The sequence below is a fragment of the Podarcis gaigeae genome, assembly GCF_964106915.1.
Source record: "Podarcis gaigeae genome assembly, chromosome: 10".
Taxonomy (NCBI): Eukaryota; Metazoa; Chordata; class Lepidosauria; order Squamata; family Lacertidae; genus Podarcis; species Podarcis gaigeae.
The window spans coordinates 55,586,705-55,597,288 of record NC_139686.1 but is presented as its reverse complement, the minus strand read 5'-3'; positions in this window follow the sequence as shown (position 1 = coordinate 55,597,288).

Genomic DNA, 10,584 nt, shown 5'->3' with positions numbered 1-10,584 from the left:
GGGAATCGCACCCATGTGGAAAACAAAACAACAACAAAAAATTGTGTACATTACAAAAAAAGGTTATTGTAGTTACCCAGACCTTAACCTACTACAGTATTTATAAAAATGAATTCCAAATATCGTTAAAGCCACTTCCGCCAAAAAGGAGGTAGGGTTGCGGGCTTCACGGCGTGGCGGGCGGAGGTCAGCCCCGCACAATTGGGGGATTGCTGGCTGCATCACCCCCTAGCCAGCCAATTGGCTGGCTCGGGGGCGTGGCCTGCCCTATATAGGCAGGACGTGGCCGGGGATCTCCCTCTTTGCTGCCTGCCAGCTGTTCCTGTTTTCCCACCCTATAAGGTTTTCGTTCTTTGACCTTGCTATGGACCTGAGTTGTTGGGGCCTGATAGGAATTTTTCCACTTGGCAAATTGGCACCAGCCACTTCGTTTTCGCCTACCTCGTAGCAAATCGTCACAACTTTCTGGGTACTGGCAGTTAGGCACTGGTATTGTTCTGTAGATGGAAGAGGGGAGTTAGTGCCATCACCTGCCCCACATATTGAAGGGTAGTCTGTTAAAGGATTCCGTGGGGCATGGCCCTGGGGAGGTGAGGGCCTAAGACATGCCACTTAGCGGTGACCCAGGGGGGTGTTCCTATTTGATGTGCATCAGCAGGCCAGGGGTCCCTTTACCTTTACCCTAACGTTTTGCAGATTCATACCATGGACTGCAATATGGAGAAACAAACATCTCAGGCAGGGGGATTTGCTTAGCAAATATATCTATGGCATATTTACTTTCTGGCCAAGAACCTATCGGCCGCCTTCCAGGCCATTCACTCTTAAACTGCACCTTTAGAGAAGGGACAGTTTCGTGCCGCATATTTCCCTCTTCAGATAACACCACAGAGGATTGCTGTTCTTAGCTGGGGCAACTGACCTCAGCCACCTTCACATGGCAGACTGGTTCTGTAGCCCAACTGGATAAAACAACTGCAAGTGGGGAATCGTGATTGAACTTTCCAATTCCATTGCAGCTAAAACATTAGCATGCTGTTAATCTTATATATGCACTTTATCTAAAAATAAATATGGAGCCCTAATTCTTAGATCAAAGTGATTTATATACTGGAACCAGAGTACTTTTAAATGGCAAGACTTCCACAGTAAACAGGATTAACACAAACCAGCCTGCCGCAGGATCACAATGATGAATTAGTCTAAAAAGCTGCAGATTTACAGTTATTATTAATGGGACTGTTATGCAAAGAATGCCTGCACTTAGTCACTTAATGGCAACAAAAGATAGTTTGTGCAAGAATAGATTATAATCCATTGTAAAACCGCATAAACAGCTATGTTTCCCATGAATCTTACCATTTTATGGTGCAGCTTTTGTGGCTGCTTGCTCTTCCTTTTCGCCATCCGTCCTCTTTCTGCATCATGCTAAATTTAAGGCTTTGGGAGTTATCATGAACATGAAAGCTAGTGCAAACCTGTAGTCACTTCAGCTGATTTTAAGGGATGATGTTAATGGCTGCCAAATGGAAGAGAGTCACAAGTATATTTATAAGCCGAGAACCAAATGTTGAAATACTTGTTGAACTATCAGCAAGCACATCCAATGGTAAACGACTCCTGGACGGTTAAGTCCCGTCAAAGGTGACTATGGGGTTGCCACGCTCTTCTCACTTTTCAGGTCGTGGGAGCCAGTGTTTGTCCACAGACAGCTTTCTGGCTCATGTGGCCAGCATGACTAAACCACTTCTGGTGCAACAGGACATAGTGACGGATGTCAGAGCGCACGGAAATGTCATTTAGCTTCCCACCACAGTGGTACCTGTTTATCTACTTGCACTGGTGTGCTTTTGAACTGCTAGGTTGGCAGGAGCTGGGACAGAGCAACAGGAGCTCACCCCGTCGTGGGGATTTGAACCACTGACTTTCTGATCAACAAGTCCAAGAAGCTCAGTGGTTTAGGCCACCGTGCCACCTGTGCTCTTCCCACCTTGGATCAAATCTATGCTTCCAGGTGTCATAAGAAAGCTGCAGAGATAGCGCAGGATAGTACGCACCCCTGAAATGATCTCTTTCAGCTTCTGCCTTCTGGAAGAAGCTACAGGGTTATAAAGACTAGGACTAGCTGCCTGAGAAACAGTTTTGATCCAAATGCTATTTTGGTTTTAAACGCTGTGTAAGGTAGTCTCTGTGGGAGTATATTATATTTAATTATGGGGTATCAGAGTTTTTAGGGGGTTAACCAGGCTGGGATATCTGATGTAGATTTTTTCAATTTCGTTCTTCTGTATGGGACAATGACAATGAAGATTATCATATCGTATCGTGTTCCATGGAAGTTGTAGTTACCAACACTAGGTGTGAAAAAAGATTCCCACACCTGCTGCAATGCCTCCTTGCAGCAGAGCTGTTTCATCCGACTCCTCTCTTTCTGCCAGTTCTGCTACCAACAAGGAGCACCTCACAAAACACTACAGGGAGAAGAGCTTTTGGTTTGTAGCTTAGGCCCTTAGCTGCACCAGATCTCTAAAACTGTATCAGACCATAGCTGTCAAGTGTTCCTTATTTGAAGGGACAGTCCCTTATTCCAGCGCCATGTCCCGCTGCTGTCCCTTATTGATGGGTATCCCTTAAATGTCCCTTAAATGATGTCCCTTAGATTTCAAAGGAAGCAGCTCCTCTCCCTCGCTCCCTGCCAGCCAGGGAGGAGGGAGGCTCCAACTGTGTTGCTTGGCTGTGTTGCTCACCCAATAAGAAGTCTAAGAACGACTGGGGGGTGGAGCTTGCATGCGTTTTGTGTGGCTAGTTAATGCAAGCTGAGGGGTTTTTTGAATGCTGGATGCCATTTTGTTGCACGTGCTGCTGCAAACTTTGCAGTGCAAAGCCAGGCCGGGGAGCCATCTTAAGTTGAGGCTGCATAGGCCTTGTGGTGCATGTTATTCAGATTCTATTCAGTTGAACCTCTAGTTACAAAGTTCCCCCCCTTCCTTGAGGGATGGAAGGCCTTAAAGGGGAAGTCCTCAGGTATGTCTCAATTCCTTCTTTCCAACTCATCCATCCATAGCCTTGGCCTGTACGGATGTGGCAACCTGGGGTTATGGACCCCTAGTGCTCCTGGTGTGGCGAGAGAGTTCAGCTATACAACCCATATTCTTGCACTTGGTCTAGTCTGACCAAGAAAGATACTGCTCCAGACGGGTTGGCAAACCCTGCAGATTCATTCATTTATCGGACTGCTTTCAACCGTTTGCAGGTATGTGCATCTTGATTAAGGTGCATTGTGTGTGTGTGTGTGTGTGATCGTTTTTATTTGATTTTTCAAATATAGATTTATAGAAAAAACAAATACATTTCCATATACAGAGATTTCTCTGAATCTCGCGACTTCCCCCATCCCCTTAGTGGGTCCTTATGCCAATGTTTTCAACTGCGTATTATATCATAATCTATGTTTTATATATATCCATATTATCCACTGTATTTGTTACATTACAAGTGCATTTCAAATCCTGCTAATGTCTTCATCTGCTTACAGTGGTCTCCTAAATAAATTATGAATTTCCCCCCTTCTTTCCTGAAGTTTTTGTCTTCTTGGTTCTTGAGCTTTCCAGTCAGTTTTGCCATTTCGGCGTAGTTCATCAGCTTCGTTTGCCATTCCTCTCTTTCTTCTTTCCATCTCTGGGCTAGAAGCATCCGTGTGGCTGTTGTCGCATACATAAAAAGTATTTTCTGCTCCTTTGGTGCATTTTAAATGCCATTTAAGAATGACGCACCATATTTTTCGCTCCATAAGACGCACCTAGTTTTTAGAGGAGGAAAGCTCACAGCTGTGCAGCTTCTTTTGCAAAGGGGAAAAGCCCCTTTTATGAGGATCAGCTCAAAGTTGTTGAGCTTACTTTGCAAAGGGAAAAATCCTGTTTTTATGGGGTTCAACTCACAGTTCTGCAGCTTCTTTAGGAAAGGAAAGGGAGCCATGTCTACAGTTTCCAGACAGATAATCTAATCAGCCAGTCATGTGTTGCTGGGGAAACAAACAGCCTCCGTCTGCAGAACATTCAACAGTGAAGGCCTGGGTAAGGGGCCGGGGCCAGAAAGGGAGCCAGCGATTGACCACACATGCGCTCCATAAGACGCACAGACACTTCCCCTTACTTTTTAGGAGGAAAAGAGTGCATCTTATGGAGCAAAAAATACGGTACTAGCTATCAATGTTATGCTCTGTGTCCACTCTCAGAAGTTGTATGCCTCGGTCTGCTAGCTGCGAGGAATCGCAGGATGTGAAAGTGCTGTTTGCAAACTTCCCATTGGCATCCTATTGGCCACTGTGAGAGCAGGATGCTAGGCTAGAGAGGCCTGATCCAGACTGGTTTTTTAAAAGACACACAAAATTCTTATGTAGTTGTCAGGGAACTGCCATCGGAGCCAGAGGCGGAGGGAAGGCTCCAGAGGAATGCCGGAGAGGGTCCCAGTAGGGAGAGAGGTAGCCCATCTGCTGGGGAAGGAAATCAGCGTAGCACCAGTGGAGGAGGGGGGCAGATGGGGGAATCGGAGAGAAGGCTCCAGGACTCCTCTCTGGAGACCAGCGGGGAGAGCACGGGTCCTCCGCTGCCCACACCCTCCCTGCGCAGAAGACCTCCGCGCAGGGAGAGTAGGAGGAGACTGGGCGTCAAAGAACTTCTTTGCTGGAAGAAGTTCAAGAAACGCCCACTGACGGTTTCTGCCAGCGATTGAGACAGCCACGGATGGGTGGCTGTCCGGACAGAAAGGGTTCACCCAGGTAACCCAGCCAGGTGTGGCGCCAACTTACGCACGAGCAACCCCCTAGAACCAGTACAGTAGTGTTTGCTCCAAACCAAAGAACGTAAACCATACGAGGTTCCTGCAGCAATTGCACCATCTCGATTAGCGAAGTTCTGCCCTCAGTGTCACAGAGACCCATGCAGGTCCCCAATGGATTAGGTAGAAAAGTGAACGTTGACCAACCTTGACTGCTGTAAAGCAACCCTTGAATTCTCAAATATTTGCCTGAACCTGTAAGAAATTGCAAAACTGGGGCAAACTAACCTGGCCACAGCACAGGGGAACAGAAAGTATTCCCAATGAGAGAAAGAGGGTGAAGTATAGAGCTACATTCAGAAAAGGGTACATTGCTCTTTTCCACATCTTATTTTTTTATTGTGTCCCTTTACGATTGACTGAAAGTCCCCTGGGCAAAAACGTATATCACTTTCAGATGCTGAGCAGCATCTAAAGCACTCCTGCCATGATCTCCCTAATCATTCCTCTCGCATGTTATCATATCCAGCAAGAATATATTTCTCAATGAAGCAAAGGGTTTATATCTCCCAACTTGAACAAGATATATTGCAAATGTATGCCAAGTAGAATGAAAAACATGCATTGCAATCCTTTTTGTGGGAATGTCCTCATATCGAACATTCGGGTGAATGATGCTAGCTAATGTGACCCAAAGCTCTGAATTAAGGAGACACGAAATTCCATTAGACTGGTGACTTATGGCTGCTCGAATTGCTTGGTGACCTCCAAAGTTACAGGACAGATGTAGTTTGCTTTCTTTATTTACTGATCCTGGCTCATAAATGGATCGGACAATAGAGACAGCTCCCTTGTGAGATTCTTAGTTGAACTTGACTGAAGAATGCCTTCCCCTTGAAAACATAATATTTAGTTTCCAGCAGGGAACAGTGGGATACTGTTTGGTGCTATCTGGGGAAGAAGAAAATTAGATTATCATGATAGCGCTAAAACGGCTTTGTGTGGACAAAATACAAGACCTACCTAGACAGAGATTTCTCCACAATGGGTCTTTCTTTCTTTCTTCTTGGGAACTGCTTCCGATGATATGTGCTGAATGCAGCTAATTTATCATTTTTGGTCTACATTTGAGAGCCACAAAAAAGACCTGAGCATTGATTTCAGTGGCCCTGAGCAGGCTGCACTCTGTTTTACGTTGTGAACATTGTCTATGAACCATTTTAAAGGAAGCATCGGACAAATAAGCTGTGATTCCCCAAACATGTGGCTCAGAAACTGCACGGGAACCAATACCATAGACTAACTATTCCTCTTTGTGACAGCATTTGCAAAACCTCTGACAAAAATCTGCTTGGAAGCTCACATTTTAATTTAGTGTGTATCATAGCTGTCAACCGTCCCTTATTTGGCAGGAAAGTCCCTTATCCCAGTGCCGTGTCCCGCTGCTGTCCCTTATTGACGATGTCCCTTAAATTTCCTGGGTTTCAAAGGAAGCAGCTCCTCTCCCTCCCTCCCTGCCGGCCAGGGAGGAGGGAGGCTCCAACTGTGTTGCTTGGCTGCGTTGCTCACCCAATAAGGAGTCTAAGAGCGACTGGGGGGTGGAGCTTGCATGCCTTGTGCCAATCAAATCGGCCGCGTTGCCTGGGGACTCGCCTTTGCTCAGCGCTTCCCAGCAGAGAGGTGACGGTGGTTTTCCTTGCTGCATCCCCTTTGCTGGGTTGCTGCACTGTGGGAACCACCGCTTGAGGCTTCATTTGGCTGCTGGCTGGGCTTTCTGCCTTTGGCTCGGAGGGGCTCAGAAGTTGAACATACCTGTGCCCGGAAAATCCCTTATTTTGATTGCTGATCCCTTATTTTCAAGGCTGCTGGTCCCTTATTTTCAAATCTGTAAGTTGACAGCTATGGTGTGTATAACATACCCTCCAACAATTATCTGATGAAAATAGGGCTGTCCTATTCAACAACAACAGAAACAAAAACAACTTTATAATTTATGCCCTGCCCATCTGACTGGGTTCCCCAGCCACTCTGGGCAGCTTCCAACAAATATAAAAACATAATAAAACATTAAACATTAAAAAACTTCCCTATAGAGGGCTGCCTAAGATGTCTTCTAAACATTGCATAGCTACTTTTCTCCTTGGCTCAGGAGTTGCATAACTCCATACCCTCCAACATTTATCCGATGAAAATAGTCCTAAGGAAAAGTGGGACATTCCAGTATCAAATCAGAAACCGGGACAGCTTCTGTAAATCCGGGACTATCGCTGGAAAATAGGGACACTTGGAACTTCTGGTGCACAAATTGATTTTGAAATAATATTTTTACAGTACAGTGGTACCTCAGGTTACATACGCTTCAGGTTACATACGCTTCAGGTTACAGACTCCGCTAACCCAGAAATATTACCGCGGGTTAAGAACTTTGCTTCAGGATAAGAACAGAAATCGGGCTCCAGCAGCACGGCAGCAGCAGGAGGCCCCATTAGCTAAAGTGGTGCTTCAGGTTAAGAACAGTTTCAGGTTAAGAAGGGAACTCCGGAATGAATTAAGTACTTAACCTGAGGTACCACTGTAATTTGTATATTGTGAATGGTCAACATTCTCAGCAGACACAATGTCCCACAGAGTGGGCCAGAAATGTATTTTATTGCACATTTAGATTCCCTCCTCTTACATACAATGAGACATTGTAATACAGGCTTATCAGTCAGCGCCATGATTCAAAAACGTGATGATACCCGGGGCACACCACACCCACCACACACCCCTTCCTATGCCAGGTGGGAAGCAGCAGCTTGCATGCCTCGTTTAAAAAAAATAGATTTATACCTTCCAAGTTACACATTTTATTAATTTTACAATCATTTTGACATTTCAAAGCTTGACTTCCTTCCCCCTCTTTTTAAATTTATTTTTAATATCTTCTGCATATCTAAATTAACTTAATTGCTCATTTATTCATCTACTCTAAATATATACTCTTATGAAACAGCAGGTTATTACAATAATCCTGCCAATATTCTTATCTGTTTACAATTTATCTGTAAATATTCAATAAACTGTTTCCATTCTTTTATAAAAAGTTTGTTATGTTGATTTCTTATTCTTCCAGTAAGTTTCTCCATTTCTGCATATTTCATAAGTTTTTGTATCCATTCTTCCTTTGCTGGGACTTCTGCTTCTTTCCATTTGGGGGCAAGTAACATTCTGCTTATTTAACTTATATGCAGAATTCATCATGCGAAAGGCAAGTAGAAGGGGAAGAAATGGAGGCAGTGAGAGATTTTACTTTCTTGGGCTCCATGATCACTGCAGATGGTCACAGCAGTCACGAAATTAAAAGACGCCTGCTTCTTGGGAGAAAAGCAATGACAAACCTAGACAGCATCTTAAAAAGCAGAGACATCACCTTGCCAACATAGGTCTGTATAGTTAAAGCTATGGTTTTCCCAGTAGTGATGTACGGAAGTGAGAGCTGGACCATAAAGAAGGCTGATCGTCAAAGAATTGATGCTTTTGAATTCTGGTGCTGGAGGAGACTCTTGAGAGTCCCATGGACTGCAAGAAGATCAAACCTATCCATTCTTAAGGAAATCAGCTCTGAGTGCTCACTGGAAGGACAGATCCTGAAGCTGAGACTCCAATACTTTGGCCACCTCATGAGAAGAGAAGACTCCCTGGAAAAGACCCTGATGTTGGGAAAGATGGAGGGCACAAGGAGAAGGGGACGACAGAGGATGAGATGGTTGGACAGTGTTCTCGAAGCTACCAGCATGAGTTTGACTAAACTGCGGGAGGCAGTGGAAGACAGAAGTGCCTGGCGTGCTCTGGTCCATGGGGTCATGAAGAGTCGGTCATGACTAAATGACTAAACAAAAAAACATTCTTGCCACTGTAGTAGCATACATGAATCAGTTTCTATACAATTTAGGTAGTTCTGTCCCTATAATTCCCAAAAGAAAAGCTTTTGGTTGCTGTTTTTTTTACAAAGGTTATTTTAAACATCCTTTTCATTTCATTATATATACTTTCCCAGTAAGCCTTAATCTTACTACAAGACCACCACATATGATAAAAAGAACTTTCTTTCTCTTTACATTTCCAACACTTATTTGATTTAGATTTATACATTTTTTGCCAATTTACTTGGTGTTAGATGCCATCAATATATCATTTTCATATAATTTTCTCTTAGACCATAAAGGTAAAAAGGTAAAGGACCTCTGACAGTTAAGTCCAGTTGCGAACGACTCTGGGGTTGCGGTGCTCATCTCGCTTTCCTGGCCGAGGGAGGAGACATTTGTCCACAGACAGTTTTTCCGGGTCATGTGGCCAGCATGACTAAGCTGCTTCTGGTGAAACCAGAGCAGCATACGGAAACAGCGTTTACCTTCCCACTGGAGTGGTACCTATTTATCTACTTGCACTTTGACATGCTTTTGAACTGCTAGGTTGGCAGGAGCTGGGACCAAACAATGGGAGCTCACCCTGTCATGGGGATTTGAACAGCCGACCTTCCGATCTGCAAGCCCAAGGCTCAGTAGTTTACACCACAGCGCCAGCCACGTCCCTTATAAACATAAACAGGTAAAGGACCCCTGACAGTTAAGTCCAGTCGCAAACGACTCTACATAACATGATGTAAATTCCACAATCATTCCCATGCTTCCATGTCTATATTATGACCAACGTCTATTGCCCAATGTATCATTGGGGATTTTACTTGCTCATCCTTTGTCTCCAATAATAATAATAATAATAATAATAATAACAATAATAATAATAATAATTATATGCCTCCTAGGACTTGGCAAGAGAAGGCAGCATAAAAAAATATGGTGGCACAAAATGGAGTCTCCACTTTTACTCCCCTTCCCTAAGAGATATCATATTAAAGTGTGGAGTATCTTTTGGTTTTCACAACTTTAGAAGCAATTTCTTCTAAAGTGAGGCCGAATGAGATTATTGTTTTTCTTTCACCACAGCCTGATTAAATTTGGCGAGGAGATGAGGGATCAGATTCAAATTCTCTGAAATTATACGGCCTTAAGCTTCCAGTTAGCGATCTCCGTTATATATAATTAGGCCAAGGGGATTTAAAATTACTGACATTTGCACTTGGTTAACAACACCAGCGTTTTCAGCATGGCAGTTTGGGGGTTTTTTTTGTGTGATTTCCTTTTTTCAGTGGAAGTCGTAAGTAATGCTTTTGCAGCTATAATGTGGCTTTAGAAAGGGAGCCTCACTTTTAAATGTGTAAAAAAAATTCGCGACACATTACAAATCAGGATCTGGCTGTTTCAAGCTGGAGTTTAAAAATACATTTCCAGAGGGTAAGTTCTTATGCACAGAAAGCAGAATAGAAAACGGTTTAATTCCCACTGCATTTGGGAATTAAAGAGAACAACACTCCAACTTCATTTTAAAATTGCTCCTGCCTTTTGTATAATCTTATCAAAGTGTGAAATATCAAAGCTATAAAACCTTCAGTTTAATAGGGATTTTAAAAATCTGTATAAATACAAGCTTGAAATTTTTCTGGAAACTAATCCCTATGAATTTCTTAGGGTTTTTTCTTTTTCTTTTTTTAAAAATAAGGGATTCCCACTCCCCACTCCCAAAAGCAATATCAATACAGCTTGGCTATACATGCCTTATAATCAGAAAATTACTATCATTTGCTGCTTCAGTAAACAGAAAGAAAATAGCAACACACAATGGAGTTTTCATATCAGATAACAGACGTGAACGTACCAGCTGCTCCTTTTGCTGCATATAATTATCTGTATTCCACAACATTTTTTT